The sequence below is a fragment of the Babylonia areolata genome, chromosome 6, assembly GCF_041734735.1.
Source record: "Babylonia areolata isolate BAREFJ2019XMU chromosome 6, ASM4173473v1, whole genome shotgun sequence".
NCBI lineage: Eukaryota > Metazoa > Mollusca > Gastropoda > Neogastropoda > Buccinidae > Babylonia > Babylonia areolata.
Window position 1 is genome coordinate 46,747,844 of NC_134881.1, and position 19,150 is coordinate 46,766,993.

The 19,150-nt window shown below is 45.3% G+C and overlaps 1 long non-coding RNA gene across 1 annotated transcript in view; it reads right to left on the reverse strand.

Moving 5' to 3' along the window:
* LOC143283424 (uncharacterized) overlaps nucleotides 1-19,150 on the reverse strand; it is a 111,941-nt gene that overhangs the window by 19,772 nt on the left and 73,019 nt on the right. The window contains exon 3 of the long non-coding RNA XR_013055402.1: nucleotides 2,826-2,902. This is a non-coding gene — a long non-coding RNA (uncharacterized LOC143283424). The remainder of the gene's footprint in view (nucleotides 1-2,825; nucleotides 2,903-19,150) is intronic.

The following is a 19,150-nucleotide window of genomic DNA, read 5'->3' on the forward strand; positions in this document are numbered from 1 at the left end:
ACTACCGTCACCCCTACACACCTCACTATTCCCACCACCATCACTACCGTCACCCCTACACACCTCGCTATTCCCACCACCATCACTACCGTCACCCCTACACACCTCACTATTCCCACCACCATCACTACCGTCACCCCTACACACCTCGCTATTCCCACCACCATCACCACCGTCACCCCTACACACCTCACTATTCCCACCACCATCACTACCGTCACCCCTACACACCTCGCTATTCCCACCACCATCACCACCGTCACCCCTACACACCTCGCTATTCCCACCACCATCACTACCGTCACCCCTACACACCTCGCTATTCCCACCACCATCACTACCGTCACCCCTACACACCTCGCTATTCCCACCACCATCACCACCATCACCGTCACCCCTACACACCTCGCTATTCCCACCACCATCACCACCATCACCGTCACCCCTACACACCTCGCTATTCCCACCACCATCACCACCACCCCTCCCACCGTCACCCCTACACACCTCGCTATTCCCACCACCATCACCACCATCACCGTCACCCCTACACACCTCGCTATTCCCACCACCATCACCACCGTCACCCCTACACACCTCGCTATTCCCACCACCATCACCACCACCCCTCCTACCGTCACCTCTACACACCTCGCTATTCCCACCACCATCACCGTCACCCCTACACACCTCGCTATTCCCACCACCATCACCACCATCACCGTCACCCCTACACACCTCGCTATTCCCACCACCATCACCGCCCTCCCTCCTACACACTTGTCAACCACGTCTGCCCGCTTCATTCTCTATGCAGAATAAAACCGAACCCAGTGGTACGAGTGTATTGTGAATACTGCTCCATTTCGTTTGCATACTGATGCTGGTCATTACTGCTTTCATCAGCTCTCCCTTCCACCCATTATCCCCACGCCCTCCCACCCCCATCCTCTGCCCCCCGCACCCCTCCCCCCCCATCACCCCACCGACCCCTCCTGCCCCCTCCCCTCCCCTTCGTGCTGAGTTGCAGATTATATGAAACAAACCGGCAGACAGATGCGTGCAGCTGTTGTGGTGAAATTGCTGTTTCAAAAGGCTATCATCTATCACACACAAACAAAACCAACCCGCAGAACAAAATCATTCATTTCATGTCTTCGGTAACGGACTCCGGTCATCATTTTTTCACCATGGTTTATCTATCAGCTTGTGAAGATCTCTGTGACTGGAGTTACCTTTCCTATCTTTTCGATTTTTTGTTGTGTTTTTTTGTTTTTTTTAACTGGCGAATTTTAGATTCCAACCGATTTTCTATTTCCTGAATAATATAAGAAATCAAGAAAAGACAATAACAAAAAAGATACAACTAATAAAGAGGTAACCACTGCCCACATGATGCCACGTTTCTTTATCGCTGGTGTTTTCTTGTCAAACCACATCTCCTTGCTTCGTTCGTCATTTGATATGTTTCCTCCACATTGTTGGGTATATTTTTTCCCTTTGCGTAAACATGCATCTTTCTTTTTCAAGCTGAAAATTACAAAATAATTGGATTCTTTTGACTGATATGTCTTGATGATTTATAAGACAAAAAAGAAGAGTAAAAAAAACAAAAATGACTGATTCAGCAGCATTTATGTTTCTTTATTCGCCACAAAATTTCATTGTACTTTAATAATCTGTTCCAAGAATATCAAACAAGCAACAACACCAACAACAGCAAACAAACAAAAAAAATCATGAAATCTAATATTCGAATTTTCCAAGCCACCCTCTATGTCAATTAGATTATCAAACATGTGGCTGCAACAAATGAATAAACAAATAAAAGATAAAATGAAGAAACAAATAAAAGATAGAATGAAGAAAAGCGTAAGCTGAAGACGATGCCCAGAAGAACCTTGACACCTGAATGTGAAGGCAGAAGGAACAGCGAAGCAGCAGGGGGTGTAGCCGATCATAACTTTCTGGCTGAAGGATACCCCCCTCCCCACCCCCCACCCCCATGTCCTCCGTCACTGAAGATGAAACACAGGGCAGCAAGGCAAGCCAGTCTCTGTCTCTCCCGGCCTCTCACCCTCCCTCGTTAAAGATTCCATCAAAATCACACAGAAAAAAACAAGAATGCAGGAATGGAAAGATGTTCCCCTTCCCACTTGCTCGTCCTGCTCGTGCAGTTGTTCAACTCGTGGTTTGCATAGCCAGGCAAGAAAAATAAACAGAGGAAAGAGAGAGACAGAGACTAGAGTGAGTGAGAAAGAAGACAGTAGCTGAAAGAGAGAAAGAGAGACAGACAGTGCCACAGAGAGACGAAAGTGAGTGTTCAAGAAGACTGGTGACTGACAGAGAGGGGGAAGAGAGGGAGGGGAAGCAACGACAAAGACGATAGCGCGCAACGAGACAAGATAGCAACAACAGCAGTAGTAGCAACAACAGCAGTAGCAGGAAGTAGTAGCAACAACAGCAGTAGCAGGAAGTAGTAGCAACAACAGCAGTAGCAGGAAGTAGTTGCAACAACAGCAGTAGCAGGAAGTAGTAGCAACAACAGCAGTAGCAGGAAGTAGTTGCAACAACAGCAGTGGCAGGAAGTAGTAACAACAACAGCAGTGGCAGGAAGTAGTAGCAACAACAGCAGTAGCAGGAAGTAGTAGCAACAACAGCAGTAGCAGGAAGTAGTAGCAACAACAGCAGTAGCAGGAAGTAGTTGCAACAACAGCAGTAGCAGGAAGTAGTAGCAACAACAGCAGTGGCAGGAAGTAACAGGAAGTGAAGAAGAAACGACAGACAGACGGAACCAACTGGACAAGTCAGCGACAAGAACTCACCTAAACTGCAGTCCTCCGTGTCACTTGTAGCACGTGGATTCTCGTCTCGTCACACGACACTCAAGGTCGTTTCAAACCTGCAATACCAAAAGTACGCCTACATGTCCTACTGAAATCTCTCAAAACGTACCAGCAAAAAACAACAACAACAATAACTAAACCAAAGGACCAAACAAGCAAGACATACCACTGTGCTGGCAGTTCAAGAGACATGAACACAGAAAGAAAGAATTCCCTTGTGTCACCGTTCAATGAACGACATGTGCCCACGATCTGATTTGGTCAATTCACTTCACGACTATATCACCCCCTTAACACACTTGGAAATCGGGATCTAAAATCACAATAGTGGATAGAAGTTAAACAGGCGAATGAACCAAGAGCGGAAGAAAGATAGGATGAAGAAACCGGGGGGTAAGTTGATGCTTTTTTAGCAATACCCTAACTTTGCTCTCTTTGTTTTATTCTTCGGAATCGCAAACAGCTTGTGTCATTCTTGCTTCATGATGGCAGCAAATACCGGAGTGGAATAACAAGTTTTTACAAAACCCAGCTGGTGTATATCTATGAGGTTAATTCAAAGAAACATCCCCTCTTTCGACCTTTCTCTCCGATCCCCCGAAAATCGGCTTCCCCCCATCTTCATTGCGTGAACAGGGAAGACAGAAGGACACAGATAAACAAACACAGACAGAAAAGACAGTCTCTGTTTCGTCTCCTCAAAACCATCCTCCTTTCATCGTCATTAGGTTGAAAAGAAAGGATGAAAAACAGAAGTGGCAGTCTGACTTTTGAAGAAAGGAAAAGTCTAACACGTTTAGCAAACCACAAAGAGGGTGTTCTGATTTTCAAGCTAGCACGCGCGCCACACACACACACACACTCTCTCTCTCTCTCTCTCTCACTCACTCGCCGACACACACACACACACACACACACACACACACACACACACACACACACCACATTTAAAACGAAACACCCCCTCAAAACCACCGTGGTGTGTTCTCTCTGGAGGCTGGTTTCGGAAGTAAATCAGCGATCCTCATTTCATGCAATTCCCAATTTGAAGATTGCTTTTCGATCATCGGCTTTTCCAGCTCCATAGACATTGTTAACAAGTTGTTTGTTCTTTTGATGCTGTTCATGGTTTGTGCTGCGTCACGCTGTTTTATTTACCTTTCATTGCTGTTCAGGGTTTGTGCTGCGTCACGCTGTTTTACTTACCTTTCATTGCTGTTCATGGTTTGTGCTGCGTCACGCTGTTTTATTTACCTTTCATTGCTGTTCAGGGATTATGCTGCATTATCTGTTTTACTTACCTTTTATTGCTGTTCATGGTTTATGCTGCGTGACGCTGTTCTACTTACCTTTTTTTGCTGTTCTGGTTTATGCTGCTTACGCTGTTTTACTTACCTTTTATTGATGTTCATGGTTTATGCTGCGTCACGCTGTTTTACTTACCTTTTATTGCTGTTAGGGTTTATGCTGCTTACGATGTTTTACTTACCTTTTATTGCTGTTCATGGTTTATGCTGCGTTACGCTGTTTTACTTACCTTTTTTTGCTGTTAGGGTTTATGCTGCTTACGCTGTTTTACTTACCTTTTATTGGTGTTCATGGTTTATGCTGCGTCACGCTGTTTTACTTACCTTTTATTGCTGTTAGGGTTTATGCTGCTTACGCTGTTTTACTTACCTTTATTGCTGTTTAGGGTTTATGCTGCTTACGCTGTTTTACTTACCTTTTATTGATGTTCATGGTTTATGCTGCGTTACGCTGTTTTACTTACCTTTTTTTGCTGTTAGGGTTTATGCTGCGTTACGCTGTTTTACTTACCCAGCAAAAGCCTACAGAACACCATTCGACAGCTAAAGATTCCGAGAGGGACAGAGAACTGAACAGAAGTTATGGCGTTATGACCTGGAAAAAAAACACACTGAAACTCTCCAACCAAATCAGCCATAAAAAGCCATACAGTCTGAGCTTCGCAGACGGCAAATAGCCAATCACAGACGTGGTAAGTTTTGGGGGAAGAAAGCTGAAAATCGCGTATACTACATGCTTCAGATGCATTCCACGTTTTAGATTTTAGAGCTGAACAGATTTTCTCCGACCGATTCATGGCTGAAATGTCTGGAAATAAAGACGCCGTGTTTCGACAGCGTCAGTTTGAATGCGGTTTTGAAAAAAAAAAAATGGAAAAGAAAAGAGAAAAATTAATAAACATATAAAGGTCTATGCGCAGAGGACGAAAAACGAAAGTTCTGTTTTTGAAAGACACTCACAAGTGCTCAGTTCTCTCTCCCCACCTCTCTCTCTCTCTCTCTCTCTCTCTCTCCTCCCCCTCTCCCTCCCCCCCCCCCCCTCTCTCTCTCTCTAACGCCCGTTGTTTCGTTCTCTTACTTTAGTGTGAAAGCTTTCCAATGAATACCTCCTTTTTTCTCTCAGCTTGTCACAAAAACGGCGACCTAGATATACGACGAAGAACTTTCAAGTACACACACACACACACACACACACACACACACACACACACACACACACACACACACACACACACACACACAGATGGAGAGAGCGAGAGAGACCGAGAAAAGTCCAGGAAATGGATGTATTGGTATTCAGTGAGGCCTAACAAAGGCCTCAGAAGGGATAAATCTATCAACATTCTAAAGTCGTACAGTCGCGTTTGGTCAAATAAAAATACAGTCCGTGCCTTCATGAAAGAGACAGGCAGTCAGACAGAAAAATACAGAGACAGAGACACACAGGGAGTGACAGAGGCAGACAGCGAGAGACAGACAGACGGAAACAGAGAGACAGAGAGACAAAGTCCCATAGAGTGACAGAGACAGACAGACAGAAAGAGAGAGACAGAGACTGAGAGAGACAAGGACACAGAGACAGACAGACAGACAGACACACAGAGAGAGGGGACAGAGAAAGACAGAGAGAGAGGGGGGACAGAGAAAGACACAGAGAGAGAGGGAGGGAGGGGGACAGAGAAAGACAGAGAGAGAGAGGGAGGGAGGGGGGCAGAGAAAGACAGAGAGAGAAGGGGGGCAGAGAAAGACACAGAGAGAGAGGGAGGGAGGGGGACAGAGAAAGAGAGAGAGAGGGGGGGACAGAGAAAGACAGAGAGAGAGAGAAGGGGGACAGAGAAAGACAGAGAGAGAGGGGGGACAGAGAAAGACACAGAGAGAGGGGGGCAGAGAAAGACACAGAGAGAGAGGGAGGGAGGGGGGCAGAGAAGAGAGAGAGGGGGGGACAGAGAAAGACAGAGAGAGAGGGGGGGACAGAGAAAGGCAGAGAGAGAAAGGGGGGGGGACAGAGAAAGACAGAGAGAGAGAGGAGGGGGACAGAGAAAGACAGAGAGAGAGGGGGGACAGAGAAAGACAGAGAGAGAGAGAGGAGGACAGAGAAAGACAGAGAGAGAGAGGAGGGGGACAGAGAAAGACAGAGAGAAAGAGGGGGGACAGAGAAAGACAGAGAGAGGGGGGGGGACAGAGAAGACAGATATAGAGAGGGGGGACTGAGAAAGACAGAGAGAGGGGGAGGGGGACAGAGAAAGACAGAGAGAGAGGGGGAGGGGGACAGAGAAAGACAGAGAGAGGGGGAGGGGGACAGAGAAAGACAGAGATGGAGGGGGGACAGAGAAAGACAGAGAGAGAGAGGGGGGGACAGAGAAAGACAGAGAGAGAGGGGGGAGGGGGGACAGAGAAAGACAGAGAGAGGGGGAGGGGGACAGAGAAAGACAGAGAGAGAGGGGGAGGGGGACAGAGAAAGACAGAGAGAGGGGGAGGGGGACAGAGAAAGACAGAGAGAGAGAGGGGGGACAGAGAAAGGCAGAGAGAGGGAGGGGGACAGAGAAAGACAGAGAGAGAGGGAGGGGGACAGAGAAAGACACAGAGAGAGAGGAGGGGGACAGAGAAAGACAGAGAGAAAGAGGGGGGACAGAGAAAGACAGAGAGAGAGGGGGGAGACAGAGAAAGACAGAGAGAGAGGGGGAAGACAGAGAAAGACAGAGAAAGACAGAGAGAGGGGGGAGACAGAGAAAGACAGAGAGAGGGGGGACAGAGAAAGACAGATATAGAGAGGGGGGACAGAGAAAGACAGAGAGAGGGGGAGGGGGACAGAGAAAGACAGAGAGAGAGGGGGAGGGGGACAGAGAAAGACAGAGAGAGAGGGGGAGGGGGACAGAGAAAGACAGAGAGAGAGGGGGAGGGGGACAGAGAAAGACAGAGAGAGAGGGGGACAGAGAAAGACACAGAGAGAGGGGGGACAGAGAAAGACAGAGAGAGGGGGAGGGGGACAGAGAAAGAGAGAGAGGGGGAGGGGGGACAGAGAAAGACAGAGAGAGAGGGGGAGGGGGACAGAGAAAGACAGAGAGGGAGGGGGGACAGAGAAAGACAGAGAGAGGGGGGGGGGGACAGAGAAAGGCGACCAGAAGAGAAACAGTGTGTTTTGTCTTGGCTCCCCCATCAAGTCGTGGCCTCTAACACTCCGCCACAGCTGCCGATCTGACAGTTTTTGTCCCCCCATGCAAGGCCAGATTACGTAATACGGCGGCCTCAGGAGGTTCCTGATTCATGGATTGTGTGCCCTTTGGAGAGTATTAAAAAGCATTTGTCAATGCTGGGTAGGGATTTACTGATTCCAAGTGCTGCCATCATCTCATTTGTGTGATTATGTTTGGAGTTTGAGGGATGGGTGTGCTTGTGTGTGTGTGTGTGTGTGTGTGTGTGGTAGTAGTAGTAGTAGTAGTAGTAGTAGTAGTAGTAGTAGTAGTAGTCTTCAGTATGATGTCTTTCTACTTTAAGTGATATTAGACGGAAAAAAAGGGTGGGGTGGCGTGGTGGTGGGAACAGTAATGGTGTGTGTGTGTGTGTGTGTGTGTGTGTGTGTGTGTGTGTGTGTGTGTGTGTGTCTGTGTGTCTGTGTGTCTGTCTGTCTGTGCGCGCGCGCGCATGTGTGTGCGTGGTGGGGAAAGATACAGAACGTTGGAAAAAATAAAAGGGAGACACAGGCATAATAGATGGAAACGCTAACATCAAACAACTGTAACAACCGTAACAAATGTCCAATTGGACTATGCAGCAAAACTTCTGCAATAGCAGGTAACATCTTGAAATTGTCAAAAATAGATTCACAAGAAATTTCCGAGAATTTTGGTAAAAACGGTTTTAGACTCTGACATTCAAATAGTATGTGTTTGCTAGAAATAGATTCTTCACATGTGCATTTAAAATATTTGCTGAACTTTGTTATAAAAGCGTTCAGCTTTATCCTGTTCGATAATGCCTGTGTTTGCCGTAATCTGATTAAATTACTTAATGTATTTGATTGATTGATATATTCCGGTTGTTGAATATTATTTAAACTTTTATTCAAAACTTTGCCATTTTCTTGGTATATTTCCCCGACTTTGCTCCACGATGCTTGTTCCAGTAAGCGGTACCCCTCTTGTACAGACAAATGCGCATAGTTCTTTGGTCCCCTGTTGGTGTTTTGCACCTTTTCTTGCAGCCCTGTCATGCCATTCATTATATAGGAGACCAAGGTGAGAAGGAACCCAACAAAAAGTTATATGTTTTCCTCTCAAATTTAAAAGATGCACAATGTGACTGATTTCTATTATCATTTTGGACTTGTTTTTACAATTTGATGAGTTTGAAGCATATAATACAGATTTTGAATCAACACAAAATAAGACTTGTAGAAGGCAAGCTGGAAGATCAAGAATATAATTCAAAGCCATAAGAACAGCGATAAGTTCAGCTGTGAATATTGATCAGTTTTTACCAATACAGTATGATCGTTCAGTTTTCAGTTTTGGTATAACGAAACTGAACCTGCTTGGCCATTGTCTAGGAGTGAGCCGTCTGTGTAAATATGTAAGTGATCACGGTGTTTATTCTGAAGGTGTAATCGGACTTCTGTTGCCATGATTTTTTTTTTTTTTTTTGGGGGGGGGGGGTGTTGGGGGGGCAATGTCAGTATGACTGATATTAAACTATGCTTTACTCATCTCCCAAATGGGGCATGGACTTACTGTTTTCTGCGTGTTTACATCATCTGGATTAATTTCAGACTTTTGGAAAAGGTTTGACACAAACGTGCCAATTTGGCGTTAGATAAGATATCGTTTTAGCTCCTTTTGGGAATTGTTTTCAAATGTACTTCTTACTTCCTCTGATGTAAAATTTTCAGTTGTTGAGCTTCTCAATACGTATTTATCACATGCCAGGTTTCGGTATTCATCCAAAGGTAATTCTCCTATTTCTTTGAGGGTCAATGCGTGGAAAGGTACGCCAAGGGCAAGTCTATATGCTTTACAATCAGTGCTTTGAAGTTTCTTTAACAAAAATTTGGAGCATTGAAAAGGACTTCTTGTCCATACGATAGTTTGGATCGAATAAGTGATATGATAAATGTTTCAATATCGTTATATCTTGTCCCCAGTACTGTTTACTTATAAATTTGAGTACGTTTAAACATTTTCTTGCTTTTGTTATTATATATTCAATATGGGCATTCCAAGCTAGTTTTGAAGTAAGCATTAAGCCTAAAAATTTTATCGTATCTCTGTACAGAATTGCCTCATTTTTAATTTTAGATGTTGGTAACTCTTCTGGATTATTACCATTGTTAAAAAGCAGAATGTGTGTTTTTTCTGCTGATAATGTAAGACCATTATCGACAATATACTTATTTATCTATTTCGCGTATGTGTGTACGTGTACGTAAGTGTGCACATACGTATGCCAGTGTCTGGAAAATGTATGCCTCTTGTGTGTATGTGCGTCTGTGTATCTCTGTGTGTGTATCTGTATCTGTATATATATATATATATATATATATATATATATATATATATATATATATATATGTATATGTGTGTGTGTGTGTGTGTGTGTGTGTGTGTGTGTGTGTGTGTGTGTGTGTGTGAGCATCAAAACCACCACAACAAAAAAAAAATTATCAAACAAGAAACTCGTAAAGTACACTTAAAGCGACCGGCTGGTGCCGTTGTGACGCAGCTAACTATTCATCCAACCAGTTTAACGTGACGCTGATAACTGTTCGACCAACCAGTCAATGTGACGCTGCTAACTATTCATCCAACCAGTTTAACGTGGAACGAAGAAGTAGAAATCATAAAGAGTTTGATCACTTTCTTCGTAGCTGCTTCCAGACTGGGCGCAAAACGACACACTGTATGTCTGACGCCTCCCACTGGCTGCCCCACGCTGCGGCAATGAAGCCAGCCACTGATTGGCCACACAGCAACTGGGTCAATGAAGCCAGCCACTGATTGGCCACACATCAACTGGGTCAATGAAGCCAGCCACTCATTGGCCACACAGCAACTGGGTCAATGAAGCCAGCCACTGATTGGCCACACATCAACTGGGTCAATGAAGCCAGCCACTCATTGGCCACACAGCAACTGGGTCAATGAAGCCAGCCACTGATTGGCCACACAGCAACTGGGTCAATAAAGCCAGCCACTGATTGGTCACACAGCAACTGGGCCGTGACAGGAAGAAACGTGGCGTGAAAAAGAACGACCGAATGCTCTGCACTTTTTTTTTCCAGCGATGTCAGTGAAAAAGGACGAAACCCGGGTGTGGTTGTGTATGGGGAGGAGGGAGGCGGCGAGGGCAGTGGCGTGGTGGTAATGCCTCTGAAAAAGTGCAGATGATGAGGCTGCTAAAAAAGAATAAGACACGTAGGGAGTGGGGGATGGGGTGGTGGTAGGCAAACGGCGCCACCAGAAGGTCAGGTGTACTTGGAACGGAGGACACACGTGTCAGACAGGCCCAGTGACGGGTGAAACTGGTTTGTTCGGTGCACATCACTCCCAGCAATGACACAAGACAAACGTAGAGAGAGAGACAGACAGAGACACAGAGACAGACAGACAGAGAGAGAGAGACTGACAGACTGACTGACAAACACACAGACAACAGAAAGACGGACACACAAACAGACAACAGGCAGCAGAGAGACAGACAGACGGACAGAGGAGTGAGAAAGACATCAAGAGACAGTATGGTTGGAATGTACCGCTCTGCTCCATTTCCCACTGACAGAGCAAACGTCGCTTCCTTCATAGGTAACTAACAGGGTATGTAATGGGATCACACAGACAGACAGACAGACAGACGAACAGAGAGGCGGACAGACAGATTGAGACAGAGACCGACAGACAAAAGCGACAGAGAGACCGAAAGGGAAAAACAGACGGACAGACAGACGGACAGACTGGCAGACAGACAGACAGGCAGACATAAAAAAATGAAGAGAGACAGACATTGACTGATCCACGGAGACATACAGCACGGGATGGAGAAGGGTACATGCAGAGAGTCAGACAGAGAGAGACAGAGACAGAGAGACAGAACCAGAATATGGGTTCGACTTAGTGCATGCAAAGTTTCGTTTTCTACTACATGCCTGTTTCACGGGGGGAAAAAAGTTAAAAACCACTTTCCCACACAAACTTCAAACTAAAATGGACAAACCAAAATGATAACAGTCTGCACAAACATTGAATTCAATAATCCAAAACGATGCCCAGAAATTTCGTGTCAATCCGGTCACAAGCATGGCCTCCTGCAGAATCATGTCAACCCGAAAATCAAAATCACAGCAACACAGGAAGTGGTCCCCAACTGTTTGTGAAGTCTGCAGTTCTTAAAACTTTAAATCTTATTTTTTGATATGTGTGTGTGTGTGTGTGTGTGTGTGTGTGTGTGTGTGTGTGTGTGTGTGTGTGCGCGCGCGCGCGCGCGCGTGTGTGCGTATGGTTGTGTTCGCCCTTAAGAGACACGGAGAAAACTGGCGTTTGGTGCAAGCGATGTCCTGTTAGTTTCTGTCTCAACGAGCACAGCACGAGCAGACCCCCAATGACTGTGCAGTTCACAGTCTGTCAAACTCCAAGGCAATAACAACTGGTGACTGGTGACGGTGAAATGTCGCTGGCAGCCGCTGTGGGAGGGTGGATGTGGTAATCCTGACAGGCAGTGTGTATACGCAAGCAGATCAAATATGCACGTTAAAGATCCTATATTCCATGTGAGCATTCGGTACGATGTGGAAACAAGAACAGGGCCTTACTGGTCAGCCACTGCTGTCTGCTGGAGGAGGAAGGTGGCTGAATGGTTAAGGCGCTCATCTGTCAATACGGAGTCCCTGAGGGATATGGTTTCCAATCCCGCTCTCGCCTTTTCTCCCATGTTGGAATGAAAAGTTCAACTGGGCGGCTCGTCATTCAGATGAGACGATAAACGGAGTTCCTGTTGTCGCACAGAAAAAGAACCCATGGCAATAAAAGTGTTGTCTTCTGGAAACGTTCTGTAGAAGAAAACCACTCTGATGTCTACACAAACATAATTATATGCATGCACCTAAGGCCTGACGAAGCGTGTTGGGTCATGCTGTTGGTCAGGCATCTGCCTAGCAGATGTGGTGTAGCGTATATGAATTTACGCAAGTATTACCTCCTTGAGAAACTGGTACTGCTGTTTCATGGACTGTACTTCCATCCACAAGGCTGTCTGATCTCCTCTCTCCCCGTCTCTGTTCCTTCTGCTTACATCGCTTCCACTTCATCCTCCTTTCTCTCCTTGACATCGCCGTCAGCTCTTGGGTCTTTCTGTTCTGACCGGAGGGAAATTCAAAGCCTGCTTTTAGTCTTCATCGCGTGCCCTCTCCTGTCTGTGTTTGTTCGGATCATTGATTTATCATCACAATCAAGTACACTGTCCCGATCCCTACATCGGAAAGTTTGATTTAAAGACAGCGAGACAGTCCACAGTCCTCAATGCCATGCTGCTGAGGACGAAATTACAGTCCAGTGGATTGTCTACATCTCAACATGGTTCTGGCACTCACTCCATGTGTTCGACAAATTCTTTTCGTCTGCCCCCCCCTCCACCCCACCCCCTCCCCTCCAAGTGTTCAGGGTAATTCAGACACAGTCGATTTCCAGGACATCCCAACATGCACGTAGGCTTATGTCCACACGAAGGACACGTGTGTAACGGAAAGAAACGGTTTCGTGCTGAGCGAGGGAGTAAGGGGGCGACAAAGGAAGTCTTTCCTGAATCACAGTTCTTGCCGCATCCCTGCGTTAAGTGATAACACATTTCCACAAGAACTGAAGGTAGACGAACTCTTGCAACTCACTAAATCGCCTTTTCCCACCAGAAAAGCTTATCGCATGGAAGGACGAATGATCCGTATCAACCTGAAATATGGATAACGAAACACTGTCGTTTCCGTGACCAGGGTTCAGCAGTGCAGCAGTGTGCAGCTACCAAGGACAGGAAGCACCGCTGGCCATGGACCAGAATTACAGTGGAACTAAAAGAAACTTTTTTTTTAACTCTCTCCATACGAACGGCGAAAGAGACGACGTTAACAGCGTTTCACCCCAATTACCATCATCAAAATATTGCAAGCGGAAGGCGAATGTTGACAAAGAATACCACAATTCTGACGACGGAAGCTAAAGGTTGGGTCATTCAGACACCCACTGGACATCCGAGGGGTCTGTGTAGAGGAGAAGAGAGGACTGGCCGTACTGAATGAGTTAATCTGCCAGCAATCCCGCACAATACAAGACCATGGCGGAAGCCAAAGTTTTAAAGCGATGCCTTCCACCAAAAGGTTCCGTAGTGCTACATTGACCATAGCGACACCACGACACGCAGTGCTACATCTACACTGACAGCAGGAACACCGAGACACGTAGTGCTACACCTACACTGACAGTAGGAACACCGAGACACGTAGTGCTACATCTACACTGACAGTAGGAACATCGAGACACTTAGTGCTACACTGACAGTAGGAACATCGAGACACTTAGTGCTACACTGACAGTAGGAACACCGAGACACGTAGTGCTATACTGACAGTAAGAACACTGAGACACGTAGTGCTACACTTACAGTAGGAACACCAAGACACGTAGTGCTACATCTACACTGACAGTAGGAACACCGAGACACGTAGTGCTACATCTACATTGACAGTAGATACACCAAGACACGTAGTGCTACATCTACACTGACAGTAGGACCACTAAGATACGTAGCGCTACATCTACACTGACAGTATGAACACAAAGAGACGTAGTGCTACATCTACACTGACAGTAGGAACACCGAGACACGTAGTGCTACATATACACTGACAGTAGGAACACCGAGACACGTAGTGCTACATCTACACTGACAGTAGGAACACCGAGACACGTAGTGCTACATATACACTGACAGTAGGAACACAAAGACACGTAGCGCTACATCTACATTGACAGTAGGAACACCAAGACACGTAGTGCTACATCTACACTGACAGTAGGAACACCGAGACACGTAGTGCTACATCTACACTGACAGTAGGAACACCAAGACACGTAGTGCTACATCTACACTGACAGTAGGAACACAAAGACACGTAGTGCTACATCTACACTGACAGTAGGGCCACCAAGACACGTAGTGCTACATCTACACTGACAGTAGGAACACCGAGACACGTAGTGCTACATCTACACTGACAGTAGGAACACCGAGACACGTAGTGCTACATCTACACTGACAGTAGGCACACAAAGAGACTTAGCGCTACATCTACATTGACAGTAGGAACACCAAGACACGTAGCGCTACACTGACAGTAGGAACACCAAGACACGTAGTGCTACATCTACACTGACAGTTGGAACACCAGGACACGTAGTGCTACACTGACAGTAGGAACACCAAGACACGTAGTGCTACACTGACAGTAGGAACACCAAGACACGTAGTGCTACATCTACACTGACAGTAGGAACACCGAGACACGTAGAGCTACATCTACACTGACAGTATGAACACCGAGACATATAGTGCTACATCTACACTGACAGTTGGAACACCAGGACACGTAGTGCTACACTGACAGTAGGAACACCAAGACACGTAGTGCTACACTGACAGTAGGAACACCAAGACACGTAGTGCTACATCTACACTGACAGTAGGAACACCGAGACACGTAGTGCTACATCTACACTGACAGCAGGGCCACCAAGACACGTAGTGCTACATCTACACTGACAGTAGGAACACCAAGACACGTAGTGCTACACTGACAGTAGGAACACCGAGACACGTAGTGCTACATCAACACTGACAGTAGGAATACAAAGACACGTAGTGATACATCTACACTGACAGTAGGAACACCGAGACACGCAGTGCTATACTGACAGTAGGAACACCAAGACACGTAGTACTACACTGACAGTAGGAACGCCGAGACACGTAGTGCTACATCTACACTGACAGAAGGAATACAAAGACACGTAGTGATACATCTACACTGATAGTAGGAACACCGAGACACGTAGTGCTACATCTACACTGACAGTAGGAATACAAAGACATGTAGTGATACATCTACACTGACAGTAGGAATACAAAGACACGCAGTGATACATCTACACTGACAGTAGGAACACCAAGACACGTAGTGCTACATCTACACTGACAGTAGGAACACCGAGACACGTAGTGCTATACTGACAGTAGGAACACCAAGACACGTATTGCTATACTGACAGTAGGAACATCAAGACACGCAGTGCTATACTGACAGTAGGAACACCGAGACACGTAGTGATACATCTACACTGACAGTAGGAACACCGAGACACGTAGTGCTATACTGACAGTAGGAACACCAAGACACGCAGTGCTATACTGACAGTAGGCACACCGAGACACGCAGTGCTATACTGACAGTAGGAACACCAAGACACGTAGTGCTACATCTACACTGACAGTAGGACCACCAAGACACGTAGTGCTACATCTACACTGACAGTAGTAAGACCAAGACACGTAGTGCTACATCTACACTGACAGTAGGACCACCAAGACACGTAGTGCTACATCTACACTGACAGTAGGAACACCAAGACACGTGGTGCTACATCTACACTGACAGTAGGAACACCGAGACACGTAGTGCTACACTGACAGTAGGAACACCGAGACACGTAGTGCTACATCTACACTGACAGTAGGAACACCGAGACACGTAGTGCTACATCTACACTGACAGTAGGAACACAAAGACACGTAGTGCTACATCTACACTGACAGTAGGAAAACCAAGACACGTAGTGATACATCTACACTGACAGTAGGAACACCAAGACACGTAGTGCTACATCTACACTGACAGTAGGAACACCAAGACACGTAGTGCTACATATACACTGACAGTAGGAACACCGATACACGTAATCCTACATCTACACTGACAGTAGGGACATCGAGACACGTAGTGCTACATCTACACTGACAGTAGGGACATCGAGACACGTAGCGCTACATCTACACTGACAGTAGGAACACCGAGACACGTAGTGCTACATCTACACTGACAGTAGGAACACCAAGACACGTAGTGCTACATCTACACTGACAGTAGGAACACCGAGACACGTAGTGCTACATCTACACTGACAGTAGGAACACCGAGACACGTAGTGCTACATCTACACTGACAGTAGGAACACCGAGACACGTAGTGCTACATCTACACTGACAGTAGGAACACCAAGACACGTAGTGCTACATCTACACTGTACATGTGTCAGGTGTCAGGCCACTGACCGAGTGAAAAGAAACAGCTTTACCAGTCTCAAACCGTAACAGAAAATTTGTTTGCGATTACTGAAGTCATTATAACCGCTGCCATCACCACAGTGATTTGTAATGTTGTAGACACCCAGATAATCAAGGAATATGGACATTCATGACGTCACACTTCAAAAAAGGACATATCATGAGAACACGGAAAACTGACCGTGTTGTATCTTATTCTGAATGTCTGAAAACGACGTTTAAAAAAAAAAAAGAGAACCTGTACGTGTTGGGAATCACAGCCAATAATAACAAATCTATTTCAGGACTGCAGCACTTATAACTCACAAGATATGTTCAGAAAGCAATGTTCCTGTCATTGTATAAAAATCATTTCTCTTGCACTTCCCTTTCCCATGTATGTGTTTACATCAAATTTCTATGTGTTATCAAACTGGAAAATGTCTTAAAATGTTAAAAACATTTCTGTTGCAAATAAGTGGTGGGTGCTTTAATCCAGACAGAAGGCTATTCCCCTCTTGAGAAAAAAAACCAACACCACCACTTTGCCAAAGCCATTGCTCTGTGCGTTTCAAGCCATCACATTAATTTCTCAAGCGTGTCAGTGCGCCCTGAAGAAGTAAAACAATAAACGGGAAAAAAAATCACATGAAACCAGACAAAAAACAAAAGGAAGATCAATACACACAAACAAAATCAATGAAAAAGGGGCCGTCAGATTTAAAAAAAAATTATTTTAAAAAAAAGGCGCCGTGAACTGCCTGTCTGCCATCCTGGGCCGTGGTCGTGTGGCTAATGGACCATAGCGGAACTCCAAACGGCTGACCACACTCACAATGGCTGCACGTGCGCACAGTTCAGCTTCAGACCAGACCCCCCATCACGTGGTGACGACAACAAAGCGAGGTGAGGCAGAGAGTGCAGAGGGGGGGGGGTGGGGGGTGGGGGGGTTGAAGAGAACAGAAAGACACGGTCATCAAAGGACTTGCTGCCACGTCCCCCCATGCCCCCCACCCCCCACCCCCCATCTTCCCCCCATCTCCTCCATTCATTTCTATCCCCACATTCAAAACATGGTTTTTATTCAACGGCAAATACACGTGTACAACAACAACATCAACATGAACAACAACACAGAGAGAAATCTGTTGTGACCCAAAGAGTAATACAATACCGAATACAGAATACTTTAGTGTCTCAATAAGAGAAACCCATGTGTCACCGGTGTATTTTACGTAAACAATACACGAAAATCACAGTCACTCTATGTAAGCACATAAAAGACATACAACGCTGAAAAGCTGAATTGATAAAGATCTTTAGTACCATGATCACAATTATGAACATGTAATGATTACATACTTTCATTACATACAGTCATTCATCACGAATACATAAGGAACATAAAATGCATAGATACAAAGTTAATGCTAATCAATGCCATACAATGATCACAAATCAGCCAGTACGATAAGCACAGTAAGCCAACAGATAAAATATCATACTTAACAACGACGTTCATGTTAAAACCAATTGTTATTCAGCAGTATTTAAATTAATTCCATGCACAATTATATAATTCACATAAACTTGCATGCGCAAGCACGCACATGCAAACACACACACACACACACACACACACACACACACACACACACACACACACATATATATATATATATATATATATATATATATATATATATATATATATACGCACACACATACGCATGCACACACACACACACACACATACACACAAACCCCCCTCACCCCAGGCCCCCCACCCCCGCACACACACACACACACACACACACAAACACACATGCGCGCATACACATAACTACAGATCTCCCAACACACACACCACACACACACACACACACACACACACACAATAGCCAATTTTTAAAACGCCTGTGTGTTAATTAGTTTAGACAGTTATTTAAGAAATGAATCGACCGTGGTATAAAACTGTTTTGGGTTCTAAAGGTTTTCAGTTTGGGAAATCGATTCCTTTTTTTTTTTTTAAGCTTGCTTTGAACAGATTTCATCAGAGTTCTATCGCCACTCTGAAAAGCGATTTTCTTATCGTTCAGGGTAGATTTAAGGGTCTTTGATACCCAGGACTTGTTTGGAAAAAAAAAAGGTTTTCTTGGGATCAATCATGTCTTGACAAAAAGAGATATAAGCTGATACAACACCAACGGCTTCGTTGACAGTACCACATGAATCAAACAGAGTATTCCATTCATGCATTCAAAACAGCCTTTCAGTTCTTCCACCCTCTGAGGTGTCCACATTTTCACACACTTCTTAGTAACTGGTTCTGTTTCTCAAGGTCTGTCAGATGGAAGTAAATGGGTTGTGTTATGATCTGAGGTGCCATTAGGAGGAAGAACAGCTGATCTGTAAGTATGAGGGACGTTTCCGTAGCAAAGGTCCAGTGTTTGATTTTTTCGGGTTTCACACTGTTTAAAAGAGGGTAAAAATGTCTTCAAACTGCACTGATTAAAATCACCAAGTATAAACATGGGGCTCAGGGGATATAAGTTCCGATACAATACAATACAATACAATACAGTACAATACAATACAATAGAATACAATACATTTCACACACTGGATCGTTTCCACAGCATGTTA